Here is an 11,142-nt window from a genome sequence, read left to right as displayed (position 1 = left end):
AGGGGCAGAGAGAGAGGGAGACGCAGAATCAGAACCAGGCTCCAGGCTCTGAGCCATCAGCCCAGAGCCCGACGCGGGGCTCGAACTCACGGACCGCGAGATCGTGACCTGAGCTGAAGTCGGATGCTTAACCGACTGCACCACCCAGGCGCCCCTGAACTTTCTTGCATATTTTCAGAGGTTGGAAACCCACGCTCCAGTCGCCACAAAGTGAGTCGCGTCCGGCCCCGTCGAGAGGGCCACCTCGTAGGTCCCGTGAGACCCCACCTGGGCCAAAGACCGCAAGGATAGCCGCTGAAGATCACAAACCGAGGCTCTGAGGGTTTTTCTTGGGAAACTGAAGCAGGGCTCTGGGAAAGAGGGAGCACAGAGGGAGTCGGAGAGGTCACGGCAGCCGGGGGTGCGAAGCCAGAGCAGGGGAGGCAGGGGGGAGGGGGTGCTGAGTGAGGGGTAGGGGCGACCTGCGGAGGGGGGGGAGGGAGGAAGGGGCCCGGGGCCGTGTGAGGAGACAGGGACCGCTCAGAGAAAGGAGCGGGTGTCCACAGCCGGTGCTGGGAAACTGGGGAGTGTCTGTTATTACCCGCAGCTCCATTTCCCACGGGTTCCCCTGTCGCTTAGCGTTTAGGAACGCCCAGGGAGCCCAGGCGCTTTTGTTGCCCCACGGAGTCCTCGTGGTAAGTGCATAGCCACCTCTTCCAGTCTGCAACCGCAGCAACCTCACCGTGGAGCGCACACCACACTCACCATGAGACCTACATGCCTGCCCTGGTTTCTCCGAATCTTTGGCTCAGGCAAGAGCCGGGCGGGCCGGGAATCTGTGCAGGTGGCTAACGTGGACAACAGGTGGTCAGAGTGAGTGATTGTGTTAACACGGTGATCGGTGATCGCACCAGCCAGGACCCGCCTGCTAACGAGGGCGCGTTGCTGCGGAAAGAGGGTCCCTCCCTCTCCTGTGCAGCCCGCTGCAATGGCAAAGTCGACAGACAGACAGGGTCCCTTCTGTTGCCTACTCTCTAACTCACTGTCTTCTTCAACCATGAAATTTTCCATTGACTTTGAACATGCGTTTCCGCCTTCTGGTATTTGCAAAGCCTGTTGCTTGTTTTGGGTTTGGGTTTGGTTTGGTGTCATTTTAATTTGCGTTTTTCGTGTGTCGCATTCGACCCTGAACTTGCTTCTGCCTTCATCCAACTGCGTTTCCGGCTCATCAAGGCTGTATCTTATTCTAAACTCCTGTTTTTCTAGGCCTTTGGTTTGAGTGGCTGGTCTCAGATGAGTTGACAGGTGTGCCATTTTCATCGCAACATCACGTCAAAAATGAGAAAGGAGCTTTGTTCTTTCTCGGTGCCACCACAGCTCCGTGACGGAGACCCACGGAGGCAAAGAAGAGGCAAGGACGTGTGGTCAGCCCAGGTGAGCAAGGAAGTGCTCTCAGCCCAGGTAAACAGGGAAGCACCACCAACCCAGGTGAGCAGGGAGGGGTGGTCAGCCCAGGTGAGGAGGAAGAGGTGGTCAGCCCAGGTGAGCAGGGAGGGGTGATCAGCCCAGGTGAGCAGGGAGGGGTGGTCAGCCCAGGTGAGCAGGGAGGGGTGATCAGCCCAGGTGAGCAGGGAGGGGTGGTCAGCCCAGGTGAGCAGGAAGAGGTGGTCAGCCCAGGTGAGCAGGGAGGGGTGGTCAGCCCAGGTGAGCAGGGAGGGGTGGTCAGCCCAGGTGAGCAGGAAGAGGTGGTCAGCCCAGGTGAGCAGGGAGGGGTGGTCCGCCCAGGTGAGCGGGGTGGGGGTGGGGGTGTCAGCCCAGGTGAGCATGGAGGGGTGGTCAGCCCAAGTGAACATGGAGGGGTGGTCAGCCCAGGTGAGCGGGGTGGGGGTGGGGGGGGTCAGCCCAGGTGAGCATGGAGGGGTGGTCAGCCCAGGTGAGCAGGGAGGGGGGGTCAGCCCAGGTGAGCAGGGAGGGGTGGTCAGCCCAGGTGAGCAGGAAGAGGTGGTCAGCCCAGGTGAGCAGGAAGAGGTGGTCAGCCCAGGTGAGCAGGGAGGGGGGGTCAGCCCAGGTGAGCAGGGAGGGGTGGTCAGCCCAGGTGAGCAGGAAGAGGTGGTCAGCCCAGGTGAGCAGGGAGGGGTGGTCAGCCCAGGTGAGCAGGGTGGGGGTGGGGGGGTCAGCCCAGGTGAGCATGGAGGGGTGGTCAGCCCAGGTGAGCAGGGAAGGGTGGTCAGCCCAGGTGATCAGGGAGGGGTGATCAGCCCAGGTGAGCAGGGAGGGGTGGTCAGCCCAGGTGAGCCAATGCTCAGTTCTGCCTAAGGGTAGCATGGAAGAATGGATCAGGCCACACAAGAATATGCATGCTCTGCCTGTGGTAGCACAGACAGGCCATCGTTTTATTTCATTCAGGAGTTCCAGCTCTGGAATCGCGCAGAACGAATCATTCTGGACAAGTGAACTTTCTGGATAGTTAAAGGCTCAATTCGGCCTAAGTACCAGCACGTTTAGTCCATTTTGGATTAAAACTTCCGAAACATATCGTACTCATGCCTGCCGTCTCAGATCAAGCCAAATGCAATCAAGTTTTTCCTAATGACTGAGGCTCGCTAATATGAAAATCAATTATCCTGCGTTGTAATATATTAAAGCCCACTGGGCCTCTAACTGTATGAGACTCTTCTCCCTACATGACACAGCCCCTAACTGTTATATTTCTGGCCTTCCTAGATATTGAGTGGGGAAAGTTAGCGAGCGTAATTATGAAAGCAACGTACACCGATGTTCCTGAGTGACATTCTAGTTGTTAACGTCCACGAGGCCAGGGCACGGCCAACCTGGACAGGAGTGAGACTTGGGGCTATAATAGGCTCTGGGAGCCCCTTGCTCTGCCAGGAACGAACCCCGTAGTTGGTGGACAGTGTGGAGACTGGGAGGCTGGAGGTGGCAACACGTATATGTGTATGTTTTACAAGAAGCGCGGCTCACATAGCCTGCCAGCTGTCGCCTCTTACGCTTGTCTGTTTACCTGCCCCCATCTCCTGGCTTCTCATTTACTGTTTGCGATCTGGCCAGAAATCGGACTGCACATCTTAGAATTAATTACACGCACAAGAAGAACGGGAAAACCCGAGAGCCGGGAGCCCACCGTCTGTACTAAAGCCAAGATATGCCAACCCTGAAACATCTATTTCTTGTAGCGTATCCTTTATGTCACTCTTTTTTTAAGTCATCTCCTCACCCAGTGTGGGGCTTGAACTCATGACCCAGAGATCAAGAGTCACTTGCTCTACCGACTGAGCCAGCCAGGCGCCCCTGAAACATCGTTTTTGACGACTCAAAACGTTTCTGTTTCCTTTCTGACTTCCAGCTATGTCCACATGAGTGAAGCAGGAACACAACGAAATTGTCATATTAAATAATCTTCTTGCAGAATATTCAGCCATATCCACCCGCAACTCAGTGGGGACGCCCATGCATTCTCTCACCAGCCTCCCTAGAAAGACATTCAATCTTACAGGGTATTTTCCATTTCATCCGGTCCCCTAGAATTCAATGTCTATCCTTTAGGCTGTCTACCAACAGGTGTTTTGCTCCATCATATCTACCCTTCTTCCAGGAACCCACATCAAAAAAATAAATAAATAAATAATAATAATAATAATAATAAAATAACACCCAGACCAAAACCCGAGTGGCAATTCCCCTCTCTACTGTTAGTTTAGGCATTAGCAAAATAGGAACCAAATACCTAACAACGTTTACAGCTCGGCTTGCCATCGACATTCTGAGCCGCCGTCTGTGTAAACTCACCGTGGAAACTGCTGTTGGAAGTGGCTTTCCCATTTGCACCTGCTCGCTGGACCTTCTACTCCTTGGAGCAGGTCAGAGTCTCGCTTATAGCCTTGTCATGTACGTCACCCCCACTTTACTTCTGTAGGGCAGGTATGTGTCTTTCAGGTCCGCCCCAAAACCGGTCAGTAAGTAATTCCAAATCTATACTGGTCCTGCCCGACTCTCCCCTTACGCCCAAGCGAGTGGTTATGTACGTAGACTGAATCAGTTCCCTGTGGCTGCCGTAACAGACTGTCACGGAGTCAGCGCCGAAAACGACATCTGCTTATTCTCTTACAGGGGCGCCCGGGTGGTGCAGTCAGTTGAGCGTCAGACTTCGACTTCGGCTCAGGCCACAATCTCACAGTTGGTGAGTTCCAGACCTCCATTGGTCTCTGTGCTGACATCTTGGAGCCTGGAGCCGGCTTTGGATTCTGTGTCTCCCTCTCTCTCGGCCCCTCCCCTGCCGTGCTCTCTCTCTCTCTGTCTCAAAAATAAGTAAGTAAACAAAAAAATAGAAAAAAAAATGCATTCTCTTACAGACATAGAGGTCAGAAATCCAAAATCAGTTTCACTGGGTTCAAGCCAGGGAGTTGGCAGGGCTGGTCCTTTCTGGAGGTTCTGAGGGGAGAATCTGATCCCTCACCCACCCTTAGGCACGCACTCCCTCCTAGAATCCCTCCAATCTTTTGTTCCAATCATCACACCTCCTGTTTCCTCCTTTGATCTTGCTTCCCTCTTAAAGGATCCTTGAGATTACATTCAGAGCCCACCCAAGAATTCCAGAATAATCTCCCCATCTCAAGATCCTGAATCACATCTGCAAGTCTCTTTGGTGACATTCACAGGTTCCAGGGGTCAGATACCTGTGGAGGCAATATTCAGCCTACCCCAAGGAAGGATGTAGGGACCCACCAAACTAAATGAAACCTGAGAGCTACTGACAACTGGATTTAGACTCTAAAGAACAGAGTAATAAATCAGCGATGTCATGGGGCGCCTGGCTGTCTCAGTCGGTTAAGCGGCCAATTTGGCTCAGGTCATGATCTCCTGGTTCTCTGCTGTCAGCATAGAGCCCGCTTCAGATCCTCTCTCCCACTCTCTCTCTGCCCCTCCCCCGCTCTCACTCTTGTTCTGAAAAATAAATGAACGTTAAAAAAAATTAGCAAGGTCATGAAACACACCAGGAATGGAGGGGGCTGTAAACGAGCAAGACGGACAATAGCCGGTCTGTCGACAGAATGCCTACGGCCAGGCACTTCCCTGAGCTTTTAATGGTCACAATGATATGACCAGAGTCAGCTGGTTGCATTAGCACAGCAACCCAGTAAGCTGAAAAAGTGACAGTACCACTTTAGGAAAGGATGTCAAAGACCCAATGTGGTCAATCTGCCAGGGGCGGGCAGGACCCACACCCCCTGGCATATATCACGGGGGACAGAGGAGTCACCTTTTGGCCCGAGTCACAATCTGGCGTGCGGGGGGGGGGGGGGTGTCTCTGCAGCAGAAATATAGAGTCCTTTGCTTTGTGCCCTGCAAGCCTCTGCAATATTGATCGAAGAGTGGAAAGGAGGACATCACAGATACACCGACATTTAAAATCTTTAAGATTTTTTCCATTTCAGCAGAGGAAACCTAACTTATTTTTTAGCAACACTTCCACCAAGAAAATTAGAAATGCTGGACAAAACAGGTGTTTTTTTTTTTGAAAAATCTCTTTGAAAGCATCAGAGATCACCAAGGCAGGGATATATAAATAAGAATATGTCCCCAGAGGTTGGGTTTGTCCCAGGAATGCAGGGTTAGTTTAACATTTGAAATCAACGTAACAAAAAATAGGAGAAAAAGATGTTAAAAGCCTTTCAACACCTGCAGAAAAAAACATCAGTTGATAAAATTCACCATCCAAAAGAGAAAATCAAAATCCACCTATGATTTAAAAAAAAAAAAAACCCTCTTAGGAAACTAGGGAAAAAGGGGGAGTTTTCTCAATGTGATAAAGAATATCTACAACAAATTCTACAGCAAACATTGTACTTAATGGTGAAATATCGGAAGTTTCCCTCTGAGCTTAGGAAAGAGATTAGGACACTTGCTATCTCCACATTATATTAAAATTCTCCTGGAAGGAGGGAAAGTTTTAGGGATTAGAAAGGCAGAAATACAACTCTCTCCTTCATAGATGACATACTAGATACATAGACAATCCAAAATCCAAAGCTATATTATTATAATTAGTGAGTTTACAAAGTTGATGTATACAAGGACAGTATACAGAATGCAATTGTATTTCTATAGAACAGCAACAGACCATTAGAAAATAAAACTTAGGGGCAACTGGGTGGCTCAGTCAGTTAAGCATCCGACTTCGGCTCAGGTCATGATTTTGCGGTTTATGAGTTCAAGCCTTGGGTTGGGCTCTGTGCTGACAGCTCAGAGACTGGAGCCTGCTTCGGATTCTGTGTCTCCCTCTCTCTCTGCCCCTCCCCTGCTTGCTCTCTCTCTCCCTCTTTCTCTCTCTGTCTTTCTCTTGTGCTCTCTCTCAAAAAAAAAAAAAACCATTAAAAACATTTTTAAAAAAGAAAAGAAAACAAAATTTTTTTTAGTAAACTCTACCCCCAACATGGGGTTCAAACTCACTAACTCAAGATCAAGAGTCACATGCTCTGGGGTGCCTGCGTGGCTCAGTCCAACTCTTGATTTCAGCTCAGGTCGTGATCTCCTGGTTCATTGGGCTCTGTGCTGACAGTGTAGAGCCTGCTTGGAATTCTCTCTCCCCCTCACTCTTTCTCTCTTCCTGTTTCCTGTTCGCACTCTCTCTCTCTCTCTCTCTCTCTCAAAATAAAGAAATAGACATTAAAAAAAGTTTCATGTTCTACTGACTACATAAGCCAGGTGCCCCAAAACTTAAAATCTTTTTAATTTTAAAAATTAGGGGCGCCTGGGTGGCGCAGTCGGTTGAGCGTCCGACTTCACCCAGGTCACGATCTCACGGTCCGTGAGTTCGAGCCCCACGTCGGGCTCTGGGCTGATGGCTCAGAGCCTGGAGCCTGTTTCCGATTCTGTGTCTCCCTCTCTCTCTGCCCCTCCCCCGTTCATGCTCTGTCTCTCTCTGTCCCAAAAATAAATAAACGTTGAAAAAAAAATTATATTACTACAGGAACTCTCAGTACTGTTTTCTAACTTTGTTTCTACTGTAAATCCAAAATTATTGTAAAATAAAAAGTCAAATTTTTTAAAGATTATATCATTTACAATGGCGTCAAAAAATCAAATGCCAAGGAATAATTCTAACAACAGATGATTGAGAAAAATCAAAGACCTCAACAGACAAGAAGATAGACAAGAATTTCTTAAACAAGACATTTTTTATTAATTTATTTTTAAACAAGATTTTTTTTTTAACAAGGTATATATTTTTTAAAGATTACTCGAGGAACACCTGGCTGGCTCAGTCGGTTGAGCGTCCGGTTTCCGCTCAGGTCATGACCTCACAGTCCGTGAGTTCGAGCCCCGCATCAGGCTCTGCGTTGACAGCTCGGAGCCTAGAGCCTCCTTTGGATTCTGTGTCTCCTTCTCTCTCTTCCCCTTCCCCACGTGTGCTCTGTCTCTATCAAAAATAAATAAAATTTAAAAAAATAATAATCAAAAAGAAATAAAAATAAAAATAAAGAAAAGATTGTAAAAACATTTCAAACTCTCACTCCTTGCTAATGGAAGGACATGAAATGGATTCCGCCATTTTGGAAAACTGTCCGTTTCTACTAAAGTTGAAAGTACACAAACCCAATGACCTAACAACATGTAGACACCCGGCAGGCATCTGGACGTTTGTGTACCAACAGACAAGTACAAGAATGTTCATCATGGCCCTATTCGTCGTAGCTGAAGACTGGAAACGACTCAAATATCCATTAACAGCAGAATGGATAAATAGATAGTGGTGTATTTATTTATTTTTTAAAGATTTTCTTTCTTTAAGTAATCTCTACACCCAGCTGGGGGCTTGAACTCACGGCTCTGAGATCGAGAGTCTCACACTCCACTGACGGAGCCAGCCAGGCGCCCCAATGGTGGCATATTTACACGATGGAGGAGTGAATGAGCGACTGCTACAGGCAACAAGGTGGACGCATCTCACAATAGGTTGAATCAAAGAAGGCAATCACAGAAGATTAAATAACAAATGATTCAAAAAGTTAAACACACGATCCGGCAATTCCACTGCTTTTTTTTTTTTTTAAGTTTTTATTTATTTATTCGTTTAAGTAATGGCTACACCCAATGCGGGGCTTGAACTCACCACCCAGAGACCAACAGTCACATGCTCTTCTGACTGAGCCAGCCAGGTGCCTCTTCACTTCTTGATATACACCCGGAAGAAGGAAAGCTGGGACTCAGACAGATACTTGCACACCCATGTTCCCAGTAGGATTATTCACAATGGTCAAAAAGTGCAGTCAACCAAGGGTCCTTTGACAGATGAATGGATAAACCAAATGTGACACACACACACACACACACACACACACACACACACACTGCAGTATTATTCAGGCTTTAAAAGGAAGGAAATTATTTTTACTTCTTTTTTTCCAGCTTTATTGAGATAAAACTGACATCTAACATTGTGTAAGTTTAAGGTGGACAATGTATTAATCTGATACACGTATATGTCACAAAATCATTACCACCATAGTGTTAACCAGGAAGGAAATTCTGACAGGTACACGCCACAGCCAGAAGAAACCCGGACAACGTGCCAAGTGAAATGAGCCGGACACAAAAGGACACATATTGTACAATTCCACTTACAGGAGGATGTGGAGTAGGCAGATTCATAGACACAGAAAGCAGGATGGAAGTTACCAGGACATGGGGCGCCTGGGTGGCTCAGTTGGTTAAGTATCCGACTTCTCCGGCTCGGGTCATGATCTCACAGTTCGTGAGTTCGAGCCCCGTGTCAGGCTCTGTGCTGACAGCTCAGAGCCTGGAGGCTGCTTCGGATTCTGTGTCTCCCTCTCTCTGCCCATCCACTGCTCACACTCTCTCTCTGTCTCTCTCTCAAAAATCAAATAAAAACATTAAAAAAATTAACTTAAAATTTTTTTAAGGTTTTAAAATAAAAATTTTTTTTTATAACATTTTATTGATTTTTGAGACAGAGAGAGACAGAGCATGAACGGGGGGAGGGCCAGAGTGAGAGGGAGACACAGAATCCGAAGCAGGCTCCAGGCTCTGAGCTGTCAGCACAGAGCCTGATGCGGGGCTCGAACTCACGGACCATGAGATCGTGACCTGAGCGAAGTCGGATGCTCAACCGACTGAGCCACCCAGGCGCCCCTAAAATAAAATTTAAAAACATCATCAAAAACATGCCCATGAGGTATTACAAGAGAGTTTTCTCAAACATCTGAGAAACAACTAATTCTAAATGTATATAAAACATAGCTAGAACAGGGGTAGATAAACCACTGTTTGTGAGCTGAATTTGGCCATGTCTGTTCTGCCCATGGTCCGTGGCCACCCGCATATGCTAAGGGTTGTGCTGAGTAGTTGCAACAGAGACCATAGAATCTGCAAAGTCTGGGGCGCCTGGGTGGCTCAGTCGGTTAAGCATCCGACTTCGGCTCAGGTCATGATCTCACGGTCCGTGAGTTCGAGCCCCGTGTCGGGCTCTGTGCTGACAGCTCAGAGCCTGGAGCCCATTTCGGATTCTGTGTCGCCTTCTCTCGCTGCCCCTCCCCTGTTCATGCTCTGTCTCTCTCTGTCTCAAAAATAAATAAACGTTAAAAAAAAATTAAAAAAAAAAAGGAATCTGCAAAGTCTAATACGTTTCCTCCCTGGCCCTTGACAGGAAAAAAAAAAATGCCAGTAAAAGAGAACCCTCTACAACTCATTTGATAAGCCTTGTATATTCAAGGGACATCTCTCTCTTTTTTTAAAATTCTTAAATTTATTTTTATTTTTTGAGGGGGGGGCATGTGGGCACATGCAAGTGGGGGAGGGGCAGAAGGAGAATGGAGAGAATCCCAACCAGGTTCCACACTCAGAGCAGCCTCCCACGCGGGGCTCAATCCCCAACCATGCGATTATGATCTGAGCCAAAACCAAGAATTGGACACGCTGAGTGAGCCAACCGGGTGCCCCTCAGGGGACATCTCTTAAGAGAAGGTCTCTCTGGCCACTCATCCTAAAACACTCACCTGTCACTCCCCATCCTTCCTGTTTCTTCTTGCATCATTGTTCTAAGTATGATCAAAATTTTTTAAAATTTTTTTAACGTTTATTTATTTTTGAGAGAGGGGAGGAGAGAGGCAGAGAGAGAGGGAGACACAGAATCCGAAGCAGACTCCAGGCTCTGAGCTGTCAGCACAGAGCCCGACATGGGGCTTGAACTCACGGACCGTGAGATCATGACCTGAGCCGAAGTCAGGCGCTTAACCGACTGAGCCACCCAGGTGCCCCTCAAATTTTCTTTTTAAGTTCTGAACCTGGTCTTTATTCCATCCTAGAAGTTGTTAGCATTAAGGATGGGGAGAATTCGAGTGCATTCTTAAAGTAAGAACATTCCCTTTCTTCACTCCTGGGTTTGCTCAGGCGCTGAGCCTCCTTCTTTACATCACCTATTGTTGGGTACCTCATAGAAATAAAAATGTGTTTTTTAGATGTCTTATCTAAATTTGTGGATATTTCCTTTTCTTCCAGCAGCCCTGATTCCAATTTCTCTAAGCCCAGATTTCAACACTTCCACCTTCATGAACATGAATAAGCTTTTAACGAACCATTCAAATCCTTATAACTTGCAAGGGTGCCTGGGTGGCTCAGTCGGTTGAGCGTCCGACTTCGGCTCAGGTCATGATCTCGCGGTCCGTGAGTTCGAGCCCCGCGTCGGGCTCTGGGCTGACAGCTGAGAGCCTGGAGCCTGCTTCCGATTCTGTGTCTCGCTCTCTCTCTGCCCCTCCCCCACTCACGCTCTGTCTCTCTCTCTCTCTCTCTCTCAAAAATAAACATTAAAAAATTTTTAAAAAAATAAATAATAAAGTAAAATATTTTTAAGACTATTCAACAGGAAATAAGATAGTGACAACAAGCATCTACTTGTCCTCATTTTGGTAAATGAGTCAAGCTCTGTACCGTCCAGGGCCAGAAGGTACTAGTCACTTAGTTTTCTAGATCAGACGGCTTGAGAAGAGGCCCCCAACAACACCTTACGTTAGATTTTGCTTGTCCTCCCGTAACCGGTGACTCACTGAAGTACTCTGGAAGACACAAAGACGCCAGTGCCGTTTTGCTTTTCTTCGATTGCCTCTCAATGTCATGCTTTCAGAAAGA

The sequence above is a fragment of the Prionailurus bengalensis genome, chromosome C1 (genome assembly GCF_016509475.1).
Source record: "Prionailurus bengalensis isolate Pbe53 chromosome C1, Fcat_Pben_1.1_paternal_pri, whole genome shotgun sequence".
In the NCBI taxonomy this organism is placed as follows: Eukaryota; Metazoa; Chordata; class Mammalia; order Carnivora; family Felidae; genus Prionailurus; species Prionailurus bengalensis.
Note: the sequence above shows the minus strand (reverse complement) of the source record.